This window comes from Triticum urartu, chromosome 5A, assembly GCF_056163025.1.
Source record: "Triticum urartu cultivar PI428250 chromosome 5A, HENAU_Tu73, whole genome shotgun sequence".
Classification (NCBI taxonomy): Eukaryota; Viridiplantae; Streptophyta; class Magnoliopsida; order Poales; family Poaceae; genus Triticum; species Triticum urartu.
Window position 1 is genome coordinate 25,306,000 of NC_141877.1, and position 24,345 is coordinate 25,330,344.

Below are 24,345 nucleotides of genomic sequence, written 5' to 3' on the forward strand. Positions count from 1 at the left end.
ATTCTCTAGTTCCAAAAGTGGATGAACAAGTCTTTGGACATTCTAAACCGGTGTCGAAAGTACCTCTCTGGAAAAACGGTGGTGAACTGAAGTGGTTGCGCATCAACCCGTTCTCTTCGAATGAACGCACGGCCATACACGGAACCACCGTGCTTCGAGTTCTTCCCCTTCTGCATTGTCACTAGCATTGCAACGTCCTCTTTTTCGTTCAAATCAAATTCCTCATCCGACGAGGAATCATCCACGAAAGAGGAGTCATAGGAGCTCATCTACAATGCGGAAAATCATCGTCAAACTACTTTTCATCCCCAACAAAAAAACATCAAGTTTCATCGTTTTTTACCTTTGGGAATTTCATCAAACACCTTGCTTGCGGGGTGGACGAAATTGGCCGGCTACGGGTTGGGCAGCTGTCTGCGGTGGCGGGTGCGGGCGGTGGCGACTGCACAACAGAGGAGATGGCCGCACGTCGACAGAGAGGAAGGTGGGAGTTCCGCGCGGCCGGCGGGCGGCTTTGCACGATTGGAAGAACGGCCGAGCCTCGCGGCCGTCGGGCGGGCGGAGTGGGGCACCTCCACTAACTTCGGCGATGGGTATAGGCTAGGATGAAGCCTACCCCATCGTAGACCTCGCCAGGAAGGCGTTTAGGCCAGCCGCAGCCGCCGAAGAAGTTTTGATTTGGCGGCGGCCGAAAGTGAATCGGCAGCTCCGGGCGGAGGGCCAGCGAGGGACCGGGGGGTTGGTGGGGGGGGGGGGGGGGGGAGGGAGTCGCGGCGGGCCCGGCGGCCGTCAGGCGGGGAGAGGGGGGCTGCGGCGTCGATTTGGTGCGGATTTTGCCGGTAGCGGAGTCGGGCGGGTGGTAGCTGGTCGCGCAGAAGGGAAAGGAATGACATTTGGGCAGTTGGCGGTTGGTCGCGTTTTTACATCTTTTATAGATGGAGATGCAAATTTACACTGGGAGGTGTTGACGTAAAACTTTCTATTGGAGATGCTCTTAATATTACTCGTCGTCGGCCGTCCCGACCCCGCTGCTCCTTCGCCCCCGTCGTCGGCCTCCTCCCGCTGGTCCAGCGTCCCCGTCGCCTCGCCGACCTCGCCTCCACCAGACGCGCCGCCCCGCTCTGTTGCTCCATCCCACCAGCCACCCCGCCCCAGCCTGCTCCCCCCTTTCACAGATGCGGCGACGCGGCACTTGGCCGCCCCTCTCCTACCGACGGCGCATGCGGCGGCGCGGTGGCCACATCCACGCGTCCTACCGACGGCCGCCTCTATCCCTCACCCACCCGACGGCCAATGACCTCCGGCTCCACTCTGACAGCGTATGTGGTTTTCGTCTTACCTGAACACGGCAGAGCCGAGGTCGGGGGTACGTATGGAGCAGATTTGTTCAGGACAGTGGAAGGATTGGCGATGTCACCTGCTGCAGCCAGAGATGGTTTAAGCCTTTAAGGTATTCTCGTTTTCAATCTCTTTTTGCTCTCATATGTTGTTTAAAAGCTGTGGATAGTTTCAGCGACATTGTAAGAAAACAATTAGGTGGAATAGCAACCAACGGCATAACTGAGTGATTTTGACAGTCTACCCATAAAACTGTAGTATGAAGCAGACTTGATTGACTTGAACGAGTCTCCTTTCCAACAACTTTACTGATACTGCATCAAGGACTCAAGTATTTATAGGAATAATATTGCTTCAGTTTTAATTCAGCAGCACCTTGCAAGGTCTAGGTAGTAAGAATCCAAACAAACAATCGCTTATTTTCATAATTAGATTAGAAAATGCTCTTATCATACTTTTGTTCCAGAAGATGGATCGCCCTTTCTTTCCTTAACTTTTTCCTTCTGAGACCAAGTAACTAAACCATAATCCATTGGTGTCAATCGTTTCTTGCCATTAATGGTAAGAACTGGCTCATCCTGCCAATACTGATATCTTTCGCTTTCTATATTGTATATTCACAGTTTTTGCCATTAATGGTGCAATACTTTTCTGGTCGATACTCATTAATATTCCTTTCCAATCTATTTTTATTTTTTCCTGAATTTGACCAAGTGTGATGTTCACCTAGATCTTTAGGTTATGATAATCAACAACTGTTGGAGAACAGTCTTTATGATAGTAGAAGCCTTGAAGAGAAGAATAGTTATCATAATATGGTGGACACAAAGCACGACTAAGTGCTCTTCCGTGTACAAGCAGAAATGTCACAACTATATTTTACAGTGAAATTATCGTGTACTGTAAATAGTTATTGAGTGAACCCGACGGGGCCAATCACCTCCGGCTTCCCCTCTGCCCAAAAATTAACATGTGGAGGTTAGGATTGACCATATCAACAGAGGGATCGTGTGGACCATCTGCTCGAACCATTTAAAAATCGATCTTGGAGGGTCATGATCCACCATCTGCCGGAGGGTTCTCCAAGGTACTATGTTATTTTGTGCTGCTTATGCTCTTTTCATCTCTTATTTTTGCTGGCATATGCTGTTTGAAGTTGAAAACTCTACAGCTTAAACGAGCGACATTGTAGAAAACCAATGTGGTGGGGGTGGAATCTTTAAGCCTGCTCCAGTCTAGAGTTTACCATGATTAAGCAACATAATTGAGTGACACCGACATTACAGTGTGATTGATTGCAGGCACGCAACTACCGTGTGATTGATTGCAGGCGCGCAACTAGTCCGGTGGCCAATAACACCCAGCACAGTCTAGCCATAAAATTGTACTGTATGAACGAGACTTGATTGATTGACCGGGACAGTGGGACTTGGGCCGTAGACTTTATTATGGCCAAACATCTCTGGTAGTATGCCTCTGGTACATTGAGCCTGTGGCATACTCTGCTGCATATGATGCTTCCCCAGCTACTGATTTCTTGTTCTTCCAGCATGCTTCGCTCAACCAATCTCTTGTTCACCCTCGTTGTCATAAGCATCGCTCCATTTTCACAATTGGTGCATGCACTAGCACCACAACCACAGCATGACCATGGCAGCGGCTGCATCCCAGCTGAGAGGGCCGCCTTGCTCTCCTTCCACAAGGGCATCACAAGCGACAACGCTGATATCCTTGCCTCGTGGCATGGACAGGATTGCTGCCGGTGGAGTGGAGTTCGCTGCAGCAACCAAACAGGCCATGTCATCAAGCTTCACCTTCGCAATACAAGTCCGGACCTTGACCCCTATGATGTGTGCGATGATGCTAATTCATTGGTCGGCGAGATAAGTCCCTCTCTAATTTCCTTGAAGCATCTAGAGCACCTGGACCTTAGCATGAACTGTTTGGGGCCAAATAGCGCTATTCCTCAGTTCTTGGGCTCCATGGAGAACTTGAGATATCTTAACCTCTCTGGCATGCCATTTACCGGCAGAGTTCCTTGTCAGCTTGGTAACCTCTCTAGTTTGCAGTATCTTGATCTTGGCATGAGTTATTATTACAGGACATATTCAACGGACATCACTTGGTTAACGAAGCTACCGTTGATGCAGTACCTTAGCATGACGGGAATAAACCTCTCAAGGATTGCCGACTGGCCTCGTACCTTGAATATGATTCCATCTCTAAGGGTTATCAATCTTGTTGAATGTGCACTCGATACTGCAAGCCAATCGCTTCCCGTCCTTAACCTCACCAAACTTGAGAAGCTTGATCTGTCCGGGAATAATTTAGGCCACTCAGTTGCATCAAGTTGGTTTTGGAACCTGACAAGCCTCAAATACCTTGGTCTTGGTGGGACTCGGTTATTTGGAAAATTTCCAGACGCACTAGGAAACATGACCGCACTGAAGGTACTTGATTTGTCAGAAAACACTCTGGATGAGACTGGAAACCTTAAAAGTCTTCTTAAAAATCTTTGCTGTTTGGAAATCCTCGACCTCTCTGGAAATTTTATGATTGGAGATATAGGGGTGTTGATGAAGGGGTTGCCGCAATGCACATGGGAAATATTGATGGAGCTGCATTTCCATGGAAACAGATTCATTGGGACCCTACCAAATTTTATAGGGGAATTCAGCAGCTTGAGTGTGCTTGACCTGTCCAGCAACAACTTTGTTGAGCTTATACCGCCAGGGCTTATGAAGTTGGTGCATTTAACCAATCTTGATCTCAGACAGAATCGACTCAATAGGATACCAATTGAAATTGGTGGCCTTACTGCTCTGACTTATTTGGACATGAGCCACAACAACTTGACTGGAAGTATACCAGTCGAGCTTGGAAAATTGAAGCATTTGGCGTTCCTCTTTCTTGAAGACAACAAACTTACTGGATCAATACCACCAGAAGTTATGAATTCAACTTGTTTGACCTTCCTAGACCTCTCCAGTAATCACTTCAATGGAAGTGTACCCACTGAATTAGGTTCTCTGAAGAATCTGGTTGATCTGGACCTAAGCAAAAACAACCTTAATGGTGTGATCACGGAAGAGCACTTTGCAAATCTACAATGTTTGAAGACGATAGACTTGTCGTCCAATAATTTGAAGATTGTAGTTGATTCAAATTGGCGCTCTCCTTTTAGGCTACAGTCTGCAGTTTTTTCATCTTGTCAAATGGGTCCTCTCTTTCCAACTTGGCTTCAGCAGCTGCGGGAAATCGATTCACTTGACATTTCGAGCACAGCTTTAGAGGACAAGTTTCCTAATTGGTTTTGGTATACATTTTCACAGTCAACATATCTCAATATCTCTAACAACCAAATAAGTGGAAGCTTGCCAGCGCATATGGAGGGCATGGCTTTGGAAGAACTCTACCTAAGTTCAAACCGGCTCACCGGGTCAATACCTTCATTGCTCACAAATATCACTATGTTAGACATATCCAACAATAACTTTTCAGGAGGAATACCATCAAATTTTGAAGCCTCCTGACTTCAAATGTTGCTTATCTATTCAAATCGAATTAGAGGGTACATTCCAGAATCCATTTGCAAATTGCAACAGCTATTATATTTGGATTTGTCGAACAACCTTTTAGAGGGTGAAATTCCTCAATGTTTTGGCATCCAAAAATTACAATTTCTTCTGCTCAGTAACAACAGTTTATCAGGAAAATTCCCAGCATTTTTGCAGAAGAACACAGATATGAAGTTCTTGGATCTTGCATGGAACAAGTTGTCTGGAAGATTGCCTACATGGATAGGAGATCTTGAGGAATTAAGTTTTGTACTATTGGGCCACAATGCATTTTCTGGTAATATTCCAGCCGACATAATAAGCCTTAGGTCCCTTCAATACTTGGATCTATCATGCAACAATTTCACTGGTGCAATACCTTGGCATCTATCGAACCTAACACTTATGACGGAAGTAAAAAGCAAATTCATGAATATGAATGATATATATATTGGAACTTCGGATATTCATGGTAGTTACAAGGAATTACCTGAGATGGGGGCAGGTCACCTGGGAGAAATATTGTCGGTAGTAACAAAAGGACAGCAACTTGTATATGGTAGAACACTTGCATATTTTGTGAGCATTGATTTATCAGTTAACTCCTTGACTGGTGAAATCCCTACAGACATCGCTTCCCTTGTTGCACTAATGAATTTGAATTTGTCATCAAACAAATTCCAAACATGATTGGCGCCATGCAGTCACTGGTGTCTCTTGACCTCTCTGAGAACGAGTTCTCTGGTGAAATCCCGCCAAGCTTGTCAAATCTGACATCTTTGGCCGCCTTGAACCTATCCTACAACAAATTGTCTGGAAGGATACCATCTGGCCGCCAACTTGACACCCTCGATTCGGACAACCCATCGCTCATGTACATCGGCAACAGTGGACTTTGTGGGCCTCCTGTCCACAACAATTGTCCAGGAAATTATCCGTTCATCCATGGCGACCTCAGAAGCAGCAAGCTAGAATTTGATCCACTGACCTTCCATTTTGGTCTTGTGCTGGGACTCGTGGTGGGGCTCTGGATGGTGTTTTGTGCACTGTTGTTTAAGAAGAGATGGAGAATTGCCTGTTTCCGGCTGTTAGACCAGGTGTACGATCAAGTCTATGTATTTGTGGTTGTGAAGTGGGCAAGCTTCGCAAAGACACAGCTGTGGAATAAACATTTTCTTCTGAAGAAGAACCAGTGTCCGTGCTGCAACCCAATGAATGAGAGCTCTGTATTGATAATTAACCAGGGCAAGGAAGGTCTTAAGCAGCATAAGTTATATCGTGTGCCCTGTTTATAATTGTACCTCTGAATAAAGATGAAGATGCTTACTTCTTCTGACATGTCTGTGAATTTACTGGTACATGCAAGACTTTCTTATATTGTTTAATTATCCCAATACGTGTAAGATTTTAACACTCTCCTGTATTGTAATCATGGTTTTTTTTTCGAAAAGGGGGACACCCCGGCCTCTGCATCAGAACGATGCATACGGCCACATTTATTAGCAAGTAAAAAGGTTCAACAAGGTCTTTAGGTCTGCGAACAAAAAGGATCGGCTAGCTCACACAGAGCGTCAACGCCAAAACAGAAAACCTGACAAGCCACAACCGGCTGGCAAAATAACAGATAGGTAAACTAATCGCCTATCCTATTACATGACAGCCATCCAAACCGGTTGAAGATATCCCGCGCTACCATCTCCCACCGGACAGATCCAGTAACCAAACGCTCCCTGGCCTCCGTCGGAGTGAGTAAGGACCACATACGGATCAGCGCAGTAGCTCGGAATAAAACCTGCAAAAAATGAATAGTTGGTGTTCTGTTAAATGCCAAATCATTTCTGCAATTCCAAATTGCCCATAACAACGCACAAACTCCTACACGAATGTGTCTAGATGTTTCTGGCTCTATCCCAGCAAGCCACGTCCCGAATAACGTGTTGACCGAAGTCGGAGGAGTAATGTTAAAGGCAATTTGCACAGAGCGCCACAACCCTCGTGCCAACGGGCAGTCAAAGAAGAGGTGCTTGATAGTCTCTTCCCGATCACAGAAGCTACACCTAGTAGAGCCTGTCCAGTTTCGCTTAACTAGATTGTCCTTTGTTAAAATTACTTGTTTATGAACAAACCACATAAACACTTTGATCTTCAAAGGGACATTGACTTTCCAAACCTCTTTGGAACTAGGAATCACACTAGAGTTAATAATATCGATATACATCGATTTAACTGTGAACTCCACAGATCTAGTAAGCTTCCACCACAACTGATCGGGCTGAGGAGTTAACTGAACCTCCATCAGTCGACGAACCAAGTGAAGCCATGCTTCCCACCGATCACCCACAAGCACCCTCCTAAACTGAATGTTAAGTGGAATGGACTGCATGACCGTAGCAACAAGAGCCTCACGACGCTGAACAATACGATAAAGGGACGGATAGTGGGTCGCCAAAGGCGCGTCACCAAGCCACGTATCTTCCCAGAATCGAGTGTTGTTGCCATTACCGACAATAAACCTAGTTCTGTTAAAGAAGGTAGCTTTGACTCTCATGAGCCCCTTCCAGAACGGCGAATCAGTTGGTCTGACAATGACCTGGGATAGGGTCTTGGACTGCAGATATTTACTACGTAAAATCTGCGCCCATGTTGCCTCCGTCTCAAGTGACAACTTATACAACCATTTACTAAGCAGGCATCTGTTCTTGACATCTAAATTTTCAATACCAAGGCCCCCCCCCCCCCCCCCCCCGTTCCTTTGGTCGACAGATAATATCCCATTTGGCCAGTCGGTATTTTCTCTTAAGTTCATCACTCTGTCAAAAAAATCTGTATTGTAATCATGGTTGTTCTTCACTGAATAATTTCAACTTAATTCTGCGATCACAGTGCTTTAGTTTTTCTGTTGCATGATGGGTGTTGGTCATCTGGATGGACTAAATCAATGGACTTTCCTGCAAAACTTTAAGTTGATAATCTTTTATTCTCTGATGCATTCCTCCCTTACTTTCTGAAGAGTGCTGTGCGCATGATGATTTGTAGAGCTGCATTTGGTCCATAGTGTTCAGAGATTTTTTTCTAGCTTCAAATATAAGACGTTTGTGTTTGGTTACAGAGGTAGTATTTGCGTTTGGTCTTTGTCCTTGACTGCGCCATTCTCCTTTGGATTGTGTTGGTATGCATTTGTCATTTCAGTGCAGCCTATGTACACTGTCTGTGTTCTCCCCTCTCGCGCTGCACTCTAATCAGCCTACTTCTTACACTACTGTATGTCCTAAATTTTCTGCTTGTTCATGGTACTTGGATGAAATTTTCCTCTTACAATTTGCAGAAAAAATATTAAGTGTCGAGTGCTTTCAGTCGATTCGGTTTTACCGAAAAAGGCTTTCGCCCCGCTTTATATATAAAGCACCAAACCATAAGCATCCAGTATAACCACATGCCACGCCACCGCAACACACACACACAGGACAAGATACATAGACGCTGAGCGCAGCAACACCACTCCTAGCACTACCGCCCCGAAGAGATGAAGCTGCATATGACGAACCATGCGCTCCAAGGCGGCGCCTTCAGGAAGGATACGACGCCGGAGCGCCGCCACCGCCCGATCCAAGGATCAGAGTTTCCCCCGGAGCCGCATGACGGGCAATGAGAGCCGCGGCGACGCCTTCAAGAAGGGAACGATCTTCGCCGCCGCCGGTCCGTCCGAAGATAAAGCAGGTTTTCACCTCGGCCAACATTCACCGCCACCGAACGCCACACCCCGGCAACCACGCTACCCACACGACCATGGTGTCCAGGCAGCACCAATGCACGGGCTTTGCCCAAGAGCACCACGCAACCACCACCAAGGCCGCCGCCCCAGCATCCAAGACCTTGACACCACCTCACCCGAGACCCGCCGCACCCCAACGAAAAAGACGAGCGGAAAGGTCCCACCTTTCGCGCCCTTGGGCAACCCCCAGCGTCGAGACCCAATAGGTCGGCCAGAACTGGCATCCACCAACCCATCCTGCTGCCCCAAGCGCGAGACAAGCTCGGTCCTGCAGCAACGAGAGGGGGACGAGGTCAGTCCTGCTGCACCATGCGCGAGACGAGCTCGGTCCTGCTGCATCATGCGCGAGACGAGCTCTGTCCTGCGGCATCGGGCGCGAGACAAGCGGTGGACCGCAACTGGGAGAGGACCAGCCCTTTGATGGAAGAAGCGCCCGGGCGACGAGGAGACGGGGTGAAGGTCGAGACGGCCTGAACACAGACAAACCGACGCCGGAGAAGCCGGCCGTTGCCGCGGGCAGATCCATCGAGCCACCATGAAGCCGCCACGACACCGGTAGGCCACCACCGAGGCCTACCCATGCCGCCGCCCACGGCCGGAGCAGCAGCCACACCCGGCCGCTGCCCTACCCGCGTCGCCCGGCGAGCACCAAATGCCGGAGCCGCCGGGCACGCACCACCGGAGCCAGGTGCCACCGGTCAGCCCCTGAAGCCAGATCCGGCAAGAGACCGGTCGCGCGCCCCCTCCCGAGACGGGAGCACCGCAGCCGCCCCGCCACGCGCAGAACAAGGATCACCGGAGCGCCGCCACCAGCAGGCCACCCCGCCGCCCCGCGAAACCGCCGCCGCACCGCTGAATCCCGCGGACGTCCAGCGCCGTCGCTCGAAGGGGCCGCCCCGCGCCGGCGCCCACAAGCAGACGGGGGAGGAGGGCCCCGCCGCCGCCGCGCCCCCCGGGCTTTGCCCGACGGAGCTCGCCAACGACGGCGGGGGGAGGGGAGGGAGGCGGGGCCGAGAGCCGCGGCCACAGGAGGCACCCCGGGCGCGCGCAGGCGCGCTGCGGGAGGGGAGGAGAGAGGGGGGAGGGGGAGAGGAGCGGGGCGGGCGCGCCCGGCGGCCGGCGGCGGCGGGGAAGCTAGGTTGGCGGCCGCGGCGGGGATGGAAACCTAGCGGAGCGGGGGCAACTCCCCAACGATTTGGTTTTCTCTAGTAACTAAGTTCTTGTGTGTTCCAGTGGGTGCTCAACTCCAACTGGAAGCTCACCGTGTCCGAGGACAATCTCGTGCCACTCGGACGCAGTGGTAGGCCACCAGACAATCGGCCATGGATGCTCTGGTCCCTGGCCAGTCGGAAAGGTGGCTTGCACCTGAAATATAGCCCAAATTAATGCCGACCATCATCATGGCCTGCATGAGTTGGGCGACGACGGCCATCGCGGAACGCATGATTTCTTCCGCAAAAGGCAAAGAAAAAGGCAAGCCTATGGCCTAGGTGTAGTGTTCGGAGCCTCCAAATCAAACATAGGTTACTTGCCCATCTTTTTGATGGTTTTTTGTGCATGCTTCTAAATTCTACTCCCTCCGTTTTCAAATATTTGTCTTTCTAGAGATTTCAACAAATGACTACATACGAAGTAAAATGAGTGAATCTACACTCTAAAATATGACTACATACATCTGTATGTTGTAACCATTTAAAATGTTTAGAAAGACAAGTATTTGGGAACAGAGGAAGTATATCAAGGGCGATGATACTGGGTGCACTGCACTTGCGTGGGAGTTGAGTTACACATCTTTACGAAAAAGAAAGAACATGATGTCCAAAAAATACTAGCATTATTTAACATATATAGCTGAAGCTGGAGTGCTGATATTATCTGACACAGCTGCAACCCCAATATGTTTAGCATTTATCTCTTCAAGTGCAGTTGCCTTGCCAGCTTTTCTCTCTTCCTGCATCTGCTTGGCAAACATATGTGAGAACCCGGAATTAGCTTCCAGATCCTCCTGTGTATATTTGTCAACCCCAGGATCATTGTTGACAACACAGTGAAATGATATCATTGCACAATACATTAAAGTATTACAAGTAATATATATTGTCACAAGACATACCTAGCGAAATGTCTCATGACATTTACTTCTATGAGAACCCGGAATTAGCTTCCAGATCCTCCTGTGTATATTTGTCAACCCCAGGACCATTGTTGACAACACAGTGAAATGATATCATTGCACAATACATTAAAGTATTACAAGTAATATATATTGTCACAAGACATACCTAGCGAAATGTCTCATGACATTTATTACATTTAGAAAAACAGCGGAAAGTACAATGCATAGCGACTTCATCTCAGCCACAGGCAGTCGATGTAGTCCACGTGACCTCACTTCTACAGATCGCCATAGTAGTCGTAGTCATCATGTTCGTCTCCAGGTAACTCTGTTGTCAACAAAATTATTGCCATGAGTACATTACGTACTCAACATGCCTGCCACGGGGAAGGACCTAATAGCTACATGTGGCTTCAAAGGAAGGCTGTATAGCTCATTTGCATAAAGCTAATTTTGTTTGACAAATAAAGCAATTGGATAAAAGCAGTTTTGATAAGAATGTGTTTTATCTCCAGAATAACTTTCATCAAAGTGAGGATCCTCGATCAACTCACATTCTTCATAGGTTCCAAGAATAGCGTAAAGAGGGAATAAGAAAAACAGGTCCTGTATGTCAAGAAAGATTCATGCGCTGTCCTTGACCGTGGACACGGCTATTCGAATAGTTTTACACTCTGCAGAGGTTGTACACTTTACCCACACGACACAATCCCGACTTGTAGCCACTAGCCGTCGCTAGCGTAGTACACCATCTGGTATACCGGCAGGGAGATTGTGATGAGGTCTTTGGACTAGATCCCCCAAAGATGTGACATGCCCACCGGGTCTGGCACATGGAACTGAGAGTACGTCCTCAAACCGGCCCCCCCATCTATGCCAAGGATACTCCCCGTAGGGCAGCTATCCCATCTGTGGTACGGCGACATCGACACTAAGGCTGACTAGCTTACTTGACCAAGCCAGTGCCCATATAGCATGTGGCTGTACTGTTATCACAATCTTCAAATCCAAGACTTATTAGGCCTTAAGCGGCACGGACGACTGATTGCCCCCTTCAACTCGTGAAGGGCAGCCAATCGCGCCTTCAATCACTACAAGAAATATGTCAACTTATGACCACCACTATTGGTCACTGAAAGGTCACAAATTTCCATTTATGACCTTTTTGTGACCAAAAACATAAGGTCAAAAGCTGGGCGTCGTAAACTGACTATAGCGACCTTTCTTCTGGAATGGTCGCAAACGTTTATGACCAAAATATGTCCACTGTGGCGTTTTGGTCACTAGCAACCTCCGCAGGCCACGTAGGCATCCAGCGTGGCAAGCTGATGTGGCACAAGATTCAGCCCGGTCCAATTCGGTTTTCTACATGGGCCTGGCCCATTAATTCAGCCTATTAGTGTTTTTTTCTCATATTAATTTTGGCTAGGTAGATGGGCCAAGCCCAGCAATTAAGCCTTCTCATTTTTGGGCCGTGGCCTTTTCGGCTAGACAGTTTTATTTTTCTTTTTTCAAAAAATTCCTCTAGTTAGATGGGTCCCAATGGTCAAGTTCTAGTAAGTGGGCCCCTTTTGTCAATGCCTTTTTCTTCTGATTTCGATTTGATAGTAAATAAATAATCGATATTTAAATCAGCACATACATAAAACATAAGAAATACTTCAAGTAACAGCAACCAGAATCAATCTGTATACAATGCCAATCAATGTTACAATCTCTACAAATATTGGGATCCTGCTCCAGGTACAAATTCTACTAGTGTAATAACACATATACAAGTAGAATCACTGTTAAACATATGCAGTGACAATCGGCACAAACTGGGTCCCTGCTCCAATCATATTAAACATATGCACGACTCAATGGGCGACCATACTTGACTAGGCCATGACCTTCATTACACTGGACTAATAGAATGACAATATGAACTATCAGCATGCCTTCCACGGTTGCCCTGTTACATGAACCAGAAGAGAAGAATCAAAAAATTTGGGGCCAATATATTATGAACAAACCAATCAAAAAACAAACAAGTTCTTTAGAATGATAAGACAAATTCAGCTAGTACAATGCTTTCATTCTCCAGCAAGTTAAAATGAGATAATCATTCATAAAAGAAAGGTGACAAAAGAAAATAGAGCATTTTACTCATAGCATGCAAAGTATCAATATTCTGATAAACATATACAAGTGTAAATGTCAACTATCTTACACCCAAATGAATGACTGCTTGTGGAAGAAATATGTTAAACCAGGTTAGTTGTAACGGAGAGGGGCTGACTTACATTGGCCGTAGTGGTCGATTGTGGCCTGAACAAATCTGTTGTAGTCGTCTGGGTCTGCGACGTCCCTGAGGAGAATGATCACATCCGGCGCGCCAAGCTCAAAGGAGCGGTCGGCGACCTACCACAGGCTCCACTCCCTCCTTGCTACCAGGGCAAGGCATCCCCCCTTGGCAGCGTACTGGTAAGCCAGCTACTGCATGCAGAAGAGAAGATCCCAAGTTGTTTGGAGTTAACAACGAAAGTACTGTATAATGTTTAGAACATGTATATTCAATATGACAAGTAGAAAAGCAGAGTTCTAGCAGAGTAGCATAAGAAGTAGAGGAATGCCAATTCTGTAACAAGAGGAAACGGAGTTGTCCTGTGCAACAATAGGAATTCTGATTCTGTAACAAGAGGTAGAATTAGCATCACTAGCTCTGTTGTTGTTGTTTGCATATTACTTAAGTAGTTGTCTGCCTAAGCAAATAGAGAGGTATATGTAGCAAGAACACACAATGTGATGACAATATGAGTGCACTATAACTCTGGAAGTAAAAAGAACATAAATTCATTTGGGCTGATTTGGACACAGCCAAGAAAAACTTCTTACAAATAAATTCATGGAAGCGTATCATCCTTTTAGTCCCTCACCCATATCTCCTAGTAGTATTACATAATGCCTAGTGAGTGATCTAGCAATGTACGGTACAAGAGAGTATATATGTGTACGGATTCCTGCAGCCAGCTTCTATCAGTAACATGCATGTATATATTGAAGTAAACGTAACAGAGAGTATCTTTGGAAGCATTCAAAATATATTCAATGTTGGAGCTGCATCTTACAACTCAAGGAGCCACATGAAATCCATGGAAGGACCTTACTGTGAAAATTCACTTGTATAGTCCTGCCTCATGTGCATAATGCCGTTGCAAACAATTTAGATAGTGTATGTATATATATAGATAGAAAGAAGCGCTTGATCAACAAGCTGCTGTAATAGTGTGTGTATATATATATAGTGTATATATATAGATAGATAGTGCACCAATAATTTTTTAGAAGGTAACTGAACTTCTGTGCACACATTTAGATAGAAAGAAGCGCTTGATCAACAAGCTGTTGTAATAGTGTAGATATAGAAATGCTAACAACATGAATGTTCCATCAGGCCATGATCAACTACTCCAAACCATTACATGCTTTGCAAGAAAATAATAGAAAAAGTAATCAGCAGATGACACAATGAACAAGTGAAGGCTTTAAATATCTCCCTGTCAAAGATTCAAGTCGATGAAGACATGCAGTACAAGGAGGAGCAGCCTTGCATCATCGTTTGCTCAGATCGACACTGGAAAGTGTGCTGCTATACCATGATCAGAACCCGCACGACACAACCTCTCTGTCCCCCACCTCAACTCGCCCATGCTGCTACTGCAGTTGGATGTAAGTGTGTAAATACAACATACTTTGCATTATGTATCTAGACTATAGCATCTTGCAGCTAGCAGTACATGAATTCAACTCAATAGTATAATAAACATCCGCTGGAAGTTGTCAGCCCAAACATGTCTTAGTTTTTTCAGAGAAAATAGGCAGGAATTAAGACCCAAATGTGCATGTATAACCAAAACCTATAACAACCAGAAGCTATCAGAATAAATCATAGAGGCTGGCCGAACTAATTGGCGCACTCAAACGATACAAGAGAGCGGCCCGGTGAACAACTAAGCAAGCATACACAACAAGTAAAACTACATCACCAAGGCAAGTCATGCACAAATTGTTGACAGTAAGATGCTGGGACATGTTAATTTAGTGTTCAGCAGCATCGTCAAGCCACATTAACTCTGTGAAACAATACAAATCAATGGTGATGTTGAATCACGTACAATAAATGTCCAAATCAGACTATGAAATATCTGTGACAACAGACAAATGATCACCGCATGGTCATATCAAATCAACTGCAGCCTAGCTATAACTATCAGGCACACCAAGAAAAATTTGCACAGAAACTATCAACAAAGATGCAGCAAGGAATGGAGGAATGGATGGTCACCGTTACTGAAGTTGATGCTTCAGGAGCCCGCCGGCGTGGTGGTTCAGGTGGTCGAGGAAGAAGAGGAGCATTACTGCATAATCATCATGAAACATAGCTGGACACTTCACCTGTGTTAAGAACCAAGCAAATGGTAGTATAAGCACACGATGCACAAGTATATTAAACGGAGCAGAAAACTGCGTGTGCTGTGTTTAATCCCTCGACATGAACATTTCAGCTTCAGTTGGGTTTTACTACAATATGTCATCTGAAGAAAAAGGGGACATGTTTTTGTTCCATTATTTCGTTCACTAGATTAGTGTTCACCATTGATTTGTAAATCTAGTCCATTTGAGCACTGTGAAGACAGAGCAATCCAAACTGCTATTACTAATTAATTCTAATCTCAGAGAACAAGATACCACGAGATGAATGATGGCACTCAAATTCTAATCTCACATAGATAAAATCCATTGCCATAGTAAATAAGTAACATTACATCTTCACTTGGGTATATATAGTAAGTCAAGTTCGTTCTTATAAGCAAGTGTTCACGGGTTACCCTTAACATGGTTGTTTAACTTATACTTAAATGTGAACAAATAGTACATATCAGAATCATGGATTTGATTTAAAGTGTCAGCTATGGATAAAATCATGCACAGTCCAATATAACCAAAACAACTACAACCAGAGTAGGACGTTGACGTACCTGAAAAGCCCGACGACCTTCGGCAGAAATCAACAGGACCAACGGACGGATCCAGGGTTGTTGCAGCTCCTCCGTGTGGGCGCTCAGGAGGAAGTGACCTTCGTCAGTGAGCTGCAGCTGCGTGGGGAAGGGAGTCAAGCACGCATCAGCATCATGGTTGGATCAAATGAAATCAATCCAAGAGGATAGGGGAAGATGGGCACCTTGAATGGAAGATGCACACCTCCATGGGCAGGAAGAAGCAGATCACCACCAGTGGTGGTGAGCTCCATGGCATGGCGCAGCAGATGACAGGCTCCTTGGACATCGCTCGTCTCGTACCCCTCCGGGTCGTGGGGTGTAGGCCGCCTCCGAGGTGTAGGACGGGCGGGCGGGCGGCGAGGTTGGTCGAGGACGAGGGGGGCGAGGGGAGAGTAAGGGCGGCGGTGAAGGTGGGTGGCGGCGAGGATCTGAGGGGTGGGTGGTGGCGACGAGGGGGACGAGGGGGTTCTGCATCGGGGGCGAGGATCTGAGGGGTGCGTGGCAGCGAAGAGGGGACGGGTGGGTTCTGCATCGAGGTGGGGAGGGGAGATGTGGTGGAGGTGGGTGGCGGCGAGGGCAGAGGTGGGTGGCAGCGAGGGGAGGGGTGGGTGGCGGCGAGGGATCTGGATCGGGGAGGGTGACGGGAGGGGCTGCTACCAGCCTGGGCAGCGGGAGGGGCTGCTGCTGCCTGCCCCCGAGACGCGGCGGGGAGGGCAGCTGCTGCGTCGCCGGGATCTCGCCGGACGTTGGTGTGCTGGTCACGGGGATCGGCGGCTGGAGGTGGCGGCGGCAAGGGAGGAAGCTAGGGTTCGCGCAAGAGAGAGGGGTTGGGTGGGGTTCGAGCTTGAGGGGAGAGGGGTGGGGTTCGCTCAGGAGAGAGGGGTTGGGTGGGGTTCGCGGTGGTGGGATGGATGGACGGAAGGATGGACAGATGGATGGATGTATGGATGGACGGATGTTCTCCATGTCAGCGATCCATGCCACAACTGACTCCACCAATCAGGATTAAGCCTACATAATTTGGTTTTTTTTCTTTTGTTTCTCTTATATTTTTTACCCTCTTATTTCGGGTAACATTCAACATATTACCTTCTTATAGTTTGCTAAAATTAACCAATAATGTGCACATGTGTGTATCTTGGGATGACAAACAATGTTGATTTGGAGGTTTTCTTCTTCATTGCGCAAAAAAAATCATTTCCATTTTCCGAGTGCCCAAAATGAGTTTTTTTGTGAAGGACCTACCAAATAATTGTTGCAAAATTAGACCAAATTATTTTTCTAAAATACTAGGTCATATTTAATGCACAATTGATGAGATGGTTGAGCGTCAAAAGTTTTAATCCACCTTTGGTGAAAAAGACAAATTTTCGCCGATTCAGTTGGAAGCGGGTCAAATTTGAACTGTAGCTACCTCATAGTTTTCTCTTTATTTTTTCCAAAAATCATTTCTAGGTAGATAAGTATCTATTTAATCAGAGAAACACCAAAAAAATTCCAAGATTCAACCACTAGCTAGGAATGGTTATTCCCGCCGTTTTGACCGCATTTTGAAACGAGCATAAAAAATTCAAAAAAAATCAAAAAATTGGGAAACCTTCGCATTTTGTCATTATATGTGGCCAAGTTCCCAGGAAAAATAAAAAACTTGTAATACAACAATTATTTTAAAAAAGTGTTCTCAGAAACGAGCTATCACGTGTGGAGATCAATGGCTTTCAAGCCAAATGATCAATCTTATGGCCACATTCATGGCATAGTTTGTTCAAATGATCTAATATTGTGCACAAGGGAGCATATTGGAATGGCAAACAATGTTGCCTAAGGAAGTTTTCATTTTCGTTGGACGAAAAAACCATTTTCCATTTTTCGAGTGCCCAAAAGGAGGTTTTTTTGTGAATGAACTACCAAATAATTATTGCAAAATTGGACCAAATCAATTTTATAAAATACTAGGACATATTTAGTGCACAATTGACAAAATGGTTGGGTGTAAAAAGTTTTGATCCACCTCTCGTGAAAAAGACAAATTTCAGCCGATTCAGTTGGAAGCGGGTCAAATTTAAACTGTAGCTGCCTTGTAGTTTGCTATTTATTTTTTCCAAAAATCATTTTTAGGTACATAAGTATCTATTTAATCAGAGAAACACCAAAAAAAATCCAAGATTCAACCACTAGCTAGGAACGGTCATTCCCGTCGTTTTGACCGCATTTTGAAACGGGCATAAAAAATTCAAAAAAATCAAAAAATTGGGAAACCTTCGCATTATGTCATTATATGTGGCCAAGTTCCCAGGAAAAATAACAAACTTGTAATACGGCAATTATTTTAAAAAAAGTGTTCTCAGAAACGAGCTATCACGTGTGGAGATCAATGGCTTTCAAGCCAAATGATCAATCTTATGGCCACATTCATGGCATAGTTTGTTCAAATGATCTAATATTGTGCACAAGGGTGCATATTGGAATAGCAAACAATGTTGCCTAAAGAAGTTTTCATTTTCGTTGGACGAAAAAACCATTTTCCATTTTTCGAGTGCCCGAAAGGAGGGTTTTTTGTGAAGGAACTACCAAATAATTGTTGCAAAATTGGACCAAATCATTTTTATAAAATACTAGGCCATATTTAATGCACAATTGACAAAATGGTTGGGTGAAATTTTTTTGATCCACCTCTCGTGAAAAAGACAAATTTCCGCCGATTCAGTTGGAAGCGGGTCAAATTTAAACTGTAGCTGCCTTGTAGTTTGCTATTTATTTTTTCCAAAAATCATTTCTAGTTACATAAGGACCTATTTAAGCATAAATACATGGTTTGGTGGCGATACGTCGAGGTTTGGGCGGTGGCCGAGGGCCCCAACTCTAGAGCGCGTAAACCCGCATGCCCGTCGCGTGGTCACCGTGTGACCGTAATGTTGCCATGTGTTCTGGGCGGCCTAGGCATGTCTAGTGGGTTGGGCACTCCCCAGGTTGGTGTTAGGAAGAAAATTACAACATAATATTCTCACGAGGAGACCGATCGATGCTCAAACATGAATTAGCAGCCAAGTGTTTGATTAGCGGTATGGGAAATGCACATGGCCGATGGGCGTGAGTTTTGGCTGAGGATGATCATCTACTAAGGAGAATGTCTTGACAAATTTTTAGCTCAAAAGGAGGATCCTAGGTGGTACTTGCTTTGCAAAGTACCACGCTAGACAAAAATATGAATGTTGAAGCTGGGCCCAAAATAATGAATGGATTGAGCTGAAATTTTGTGGAGGATGGTTATTTGGGCATAGCAAAGCACTGTAGAAAATTGATACCATTTGGACATGCCAAAGTAGTACTTCCTTCACAATGCTCTTCTATGGACAGAAACTTGAGAAAACTAGTGAGAGAGATTGGATGAATGAAATGAGCTCAAAATTGGTGTAGGTAAGTTACTTAGGTATGGTCATGCGCTGGTAAATTTTCAGATCATTCGGGTAAGCCTAGCTAGTACTTACTTCACAAAGCTTCTCTCAAGGTAGAAACTTTGGAAATTTCCCGAGAACGATTTACTAGGAAAATTGAGCTGAATATTATCATGTGGCAATGATTTGGGTATGGAAGAATGCCCAAAAAGTTTGAGGATAATAGGAGGGGTCTATATAACACTTGCTTTGCAATGTGCCAATTTGGCCATAAAATATAAATTGAACCTGGGCTCACATAGATGATTTGACTGAGCTGCAATTTGGAGGAGGGTGATAATTTGGGCATATGAAGAAACTGTATAAATTTCATGTCATTTAGAGATATAAAAAAGGTACTTCCTTCACAATGCTTCTAGGTGGACAAAAATTTGGAAATTTGCCGAGGAAGATTTGCTAGGAAAATGGAGCTGAATTTTGTCATGCGGTAATGATTTGGATAGGAAAGAGTGCCCAAACATTCCTAGGGCAATCAAGAATATATAAATAGCACTTCCTTCATAAAGTGTTGTTGTGAACATAATAGGAAAATGAATATTGTTGAATTAGTTTTGAACTAGGCAAGGAAGGATTTTTACATATTTGATGAATATATGATCCAAAGAATTTATGAGATTTTTTTGGGAATTTTGGGAATGATAGAAATATAGGTTGCTTCACAACCTAGGGCAAAAACTGCCACATGGGCATGACACATAGGCAAAACTGATGAGATGGCGCCTAGTCATCACAACCCACTACAATCTACAAGGCTATGACCATCTATATTGGTCATGATCAGCTAGAAATAAGGCAGCGGACTAGCACTGTTTGCTTTGTGACCATTTCGTGTAAGGAAATTACGACCTTTCTGACCAAAATGGTCGCAATGGTTTAGGGTTTGGAGCCCCCTGAACAGCTTTTGACCAATTGGTCTAAAATGGTCATAAATTTATGACCAATTCTTCGAGGGTCACTGACAGAAGGTCATAAGTTGACATATTTCTTGTAGTGAATCCTTGATTCAGCTGTCGCCCGCGCCAGTATTCAGATGGTAAGTTTCACCCAGAGTAGAAGAGGATAGAGAAGGTCAACAAGGCCAACTTGCCTAGCTCAGCGAGCTTAAGAAATAAGTTTCAAGTGTCAATGACTAAAAGGACATTCAACAAAGCACCTATAGGGTAATAAGCATGGCTAAGCAATTCTACTCTACCAGAATACTATATAATTCTATTCGGGTGTCAAGTGAATAGGCGACAAGCGGATCAGGGTAATGTGTCAATCGACACACTAGCTACGAGAATTAAAATAGCATGCATATAGTAACCATAAAACAGAATGCAATTTTGTAAACATAGGATAAATATGATCAAAGAAGGAGGCATGCCTTCGTTGTTGAGTCCTTCTTCGGTAACCTGTTTCTGTCCATGTCCAACCTCGCCACTCCCTACTCGTCGTAACGATAGCAAATGGAAAACAAATAAATACCAAAACAATAGTAAATCCAAATAACATCCAAAACAAATTAAGAGTGGATGGATAGCGAGATATCGATCAGATGGAGATTCTAAAATGAGATAGCATGATAGGGAGGTAAGTAGAGAGGATTCAACGAAGTGACAAGGTTTAGGTTGACACAACTATGGAAGGCTTGGCGATCAATACCAACGTTCTAATATTAACTAATAGTGCCCACCACACATCACGACTTAAGGAACTACTATCACACCAACACAATGGCAACAACACACATGGAATGGAACCACCTTATGCATTTAACTACACAATCACATCATGGTATGATAAAGGTAAAGGTTAACCACAGATAAATATTTAGATATCATCTAAATATTTAGAATGGTTAATAGCAACCAAACATAAACATCAACTACATCATAACTCAAAAGCAAGCATTCCATAAGACAACCAAACCAACATTATAAACCATACCAGTCATGCAATCAAACATCATTCAATAAAATGAATTAAAATAAGATCTAGGTTTAGACCTAAAACATTATTAAAATAAAATGGGATCAACACCGTTATATCTAACAAATTCATTTGTCAAACAATCAACAAGAACTATACAACACATGGAACAATTGGATGAACAACTATCCTAGACAAGATATGATTAAATGTGGTAATCAACCAAGAATAAATATTTGGAGGAATCCAAATATTTATAATGGTTAACAACAAGCAATGTATAAACATCATCCATAAGTAATATTAAGAAGTACTCTTATATCAAGAGCCAACACAACACTAGGAAGAAAATAAACAATACAATAATATGGCACGTATCATACAAGGCATGTGAATAAAGAATCATAAAGAGATCTTAACTAAAACCACAAGCATCAAACATACAAGTGATCATGAGAAGATACTAAAGTAGTACATGTTTTTTAAGTAAGAAAGAACATATATCCAATGACCACTAGTAACAAGATTACCCACACATGCTTAAACAACAGAGCAAACTATGCGCGTTAAGCATATGAGGAAAGCACAACTCAACTAACATGAAAGGTAACATATCTTCAACATGAGATGGACTATTGAAACAACTATAACACATGGTAGTATAATAAGACATGAAACATCACTTGCATGAAAGATGTCTAGGCATATAACAATGCAACGACTAGATATATACCCATAAGCATGGAATATCATTACATATGCTGCCCGCTATGCTACCAATACAATACACTCATAATAACAACACAACTTAGTTGATATACGCTAACCAAACATCGAGCATGCCGTTAGCACACAACATTATCATGCTAGTTGTGCCTTAGAAGCACAATGGGTAAATCATACTAAGCAAGTAAACATCGAGGTCATTGCATCAATGAAATCAAGCAATGAAATACCAAAGCAATAATAACAGAAATGTCATGCATTTGCTATATAGTACAACTTATACTTACACCAACATAGGACAGTCAACTATGCATGATTCGATACACGATTGCTATACCCACTCTATGCAATCTAGTTATACAATCGAACATCATGACATGGTATTGACCAAGCAAGAGGAATCATTCACTCTAGCATGTATCTCTACCAAGCAAAGACTAACCATATGCGTGATCATAAAGTATAAACTAGCGATGATATAACACATGCATGTGAAACATTCAATAAAGAATGCTTTCTACTTTAAGAAATTGCAAACATGGCATGGTAATAAACTAAGAAAAATAAACACACATTATAGTTGCCACGATGTAAGAAACTAAGTTATATGCAATGGGAATAAATTCTAAATATGAGAATACAAATACGACCATGACATAAATCATCAAACCGAGCAATCTTGTATGTCTACAAAATAAGAGGAACCACTTGACAATCACGAGCTATACAACAAACTACAATATACTAATTCCCCATAGTAAAGCATTTCATTTGACGTCTAGCATAAAGAATCTACATAGAAACACACACAATAATTACCTGAAGAACTATCATAGATATGGCATGATTTCAAATCAATAAAATACACACATAACATGGGTGAGAAAAATATATAAAACATATTTAAGATATATTCATGCTAAACAAAAGGAACTAATTAAAACATGAAATATTCCATGACTCGATAAAGAAAGCAAAGCTTAGAATAACTCTATGAAATTATAAGCTTGGTGATCATTCACCAAATTTTGTACACGTGCACAAAAGAGGACTACATGAGCTATAAAGAAAAAAATAACAACATGCAACACCATACAAAACTATAAGAAATGATTAAAAGAAATCCTTACAATAAATCTAGACAATCACACCTAACTCCTATAATTATGGAAGGAGTGACTCCTAGGCATGTCATGACCATATAAAAATATCAAATCAACACAAACACATGATAACAAATCACAAGGACTAATATGAAACAAAAGCATAACACATTACTACGATTAGGCATGCAATATGTACATGAAACCATATTAAAATTTATAGACATGTCTAACCCAAGACAATAACAATATAAAAATATTATCAACTTGCGTCAACAAACACTATAATCGATAAACAAATAAATCTAACAAATTATTTGTCACGCGCAAAAATTATCAGACCAATAGGATATACTCCTAGGTATATCGCGAACATATGAACAGTAACATATTAACACAAAATCTAACCGATGAACAAACCCCATTCAATCTTGGGCAAAACGACTATAACAAAAATTTATACTAAACTCCTAATGATTAAACTAGCGATCTAACTCCACCATGAGGTTACTATGGGCATGAGAAACAAATCATATGTTGAACACAAGATCATCTGAGAAACTAAAAAGTACGCGGACATGTCGATAGAATCCGTCCATGCATCGGCGCGAGCAATGACATAGATGAGTCGAATGATGATGTCTACGAGATAGAGTAGATGATGATGAGTACACGTGCAAAAGGAATTTGATAGAGGCTCACCGAGTTTGACAGAACGACGCGAAGAACTCGACGAACAGTGTAGACGGACATGCGAAATTCTGCGCGTGTGGTCAATGGATCACGTTCTTTCTTCCCTGAATGGATTCAACGCATGAAAGAGAACCTTTTGGCGCAAGGGCATGGACTGGGATGGTCTCCTTCATCAGAATCGAGGACCGACGTCCATGGAACACTGTTTCTTTGGGAGGAGTTCTCTGGGAGGATGGAGAAGAGAGATGGCAGAGGGCTAAGGGAAACAAGGGAGGAGATTGAGGCGCAGGTCCTGTACCTTCAGTTTTGGAAACGGTGGACACTTATGGGAATTATGGTGGAGGGCAGGAGGCAGCTTCTTGCGTGAGTGCTTGGCAGTTTCTCTTCGTGTAGGTTTATCTTCCTGTAGGTGCTAGCGTACAGAGGAAGGGAAGGAGACGAGGCGTTCGTTGGGGACATGGCCAGCTGAGAGGAATAGGAAGGGAGGAGGAATTAAAGGAAGGTGTAGAGATTTCCTGTGTGTGCAGGGAGGTGGCTGTTGAGGTTTCCTCTTCTGAGTTGTGAACGTACACACTTAACTTAGGAGGAGGAGAGGGGTTCGTTGGTTGGGAGAGATGGGCCAGTTTGGCCAG

General features: G+C 44.0%; 1 pseudogene; it reads left to right on the top strand.

Annotated features, from left to right (window-relative positions):
- Positions 1–1,925: 1,925 nt before the first annotated feature.
- LOC125529955 (receptor-like protein EIX1) lies at positions 1,926–6,026 on the top strand (annotated as a pseudogene).
- The last annotated feature ends 18,319 nt before the right edge of the window (positions 6,027–24,345 follow it).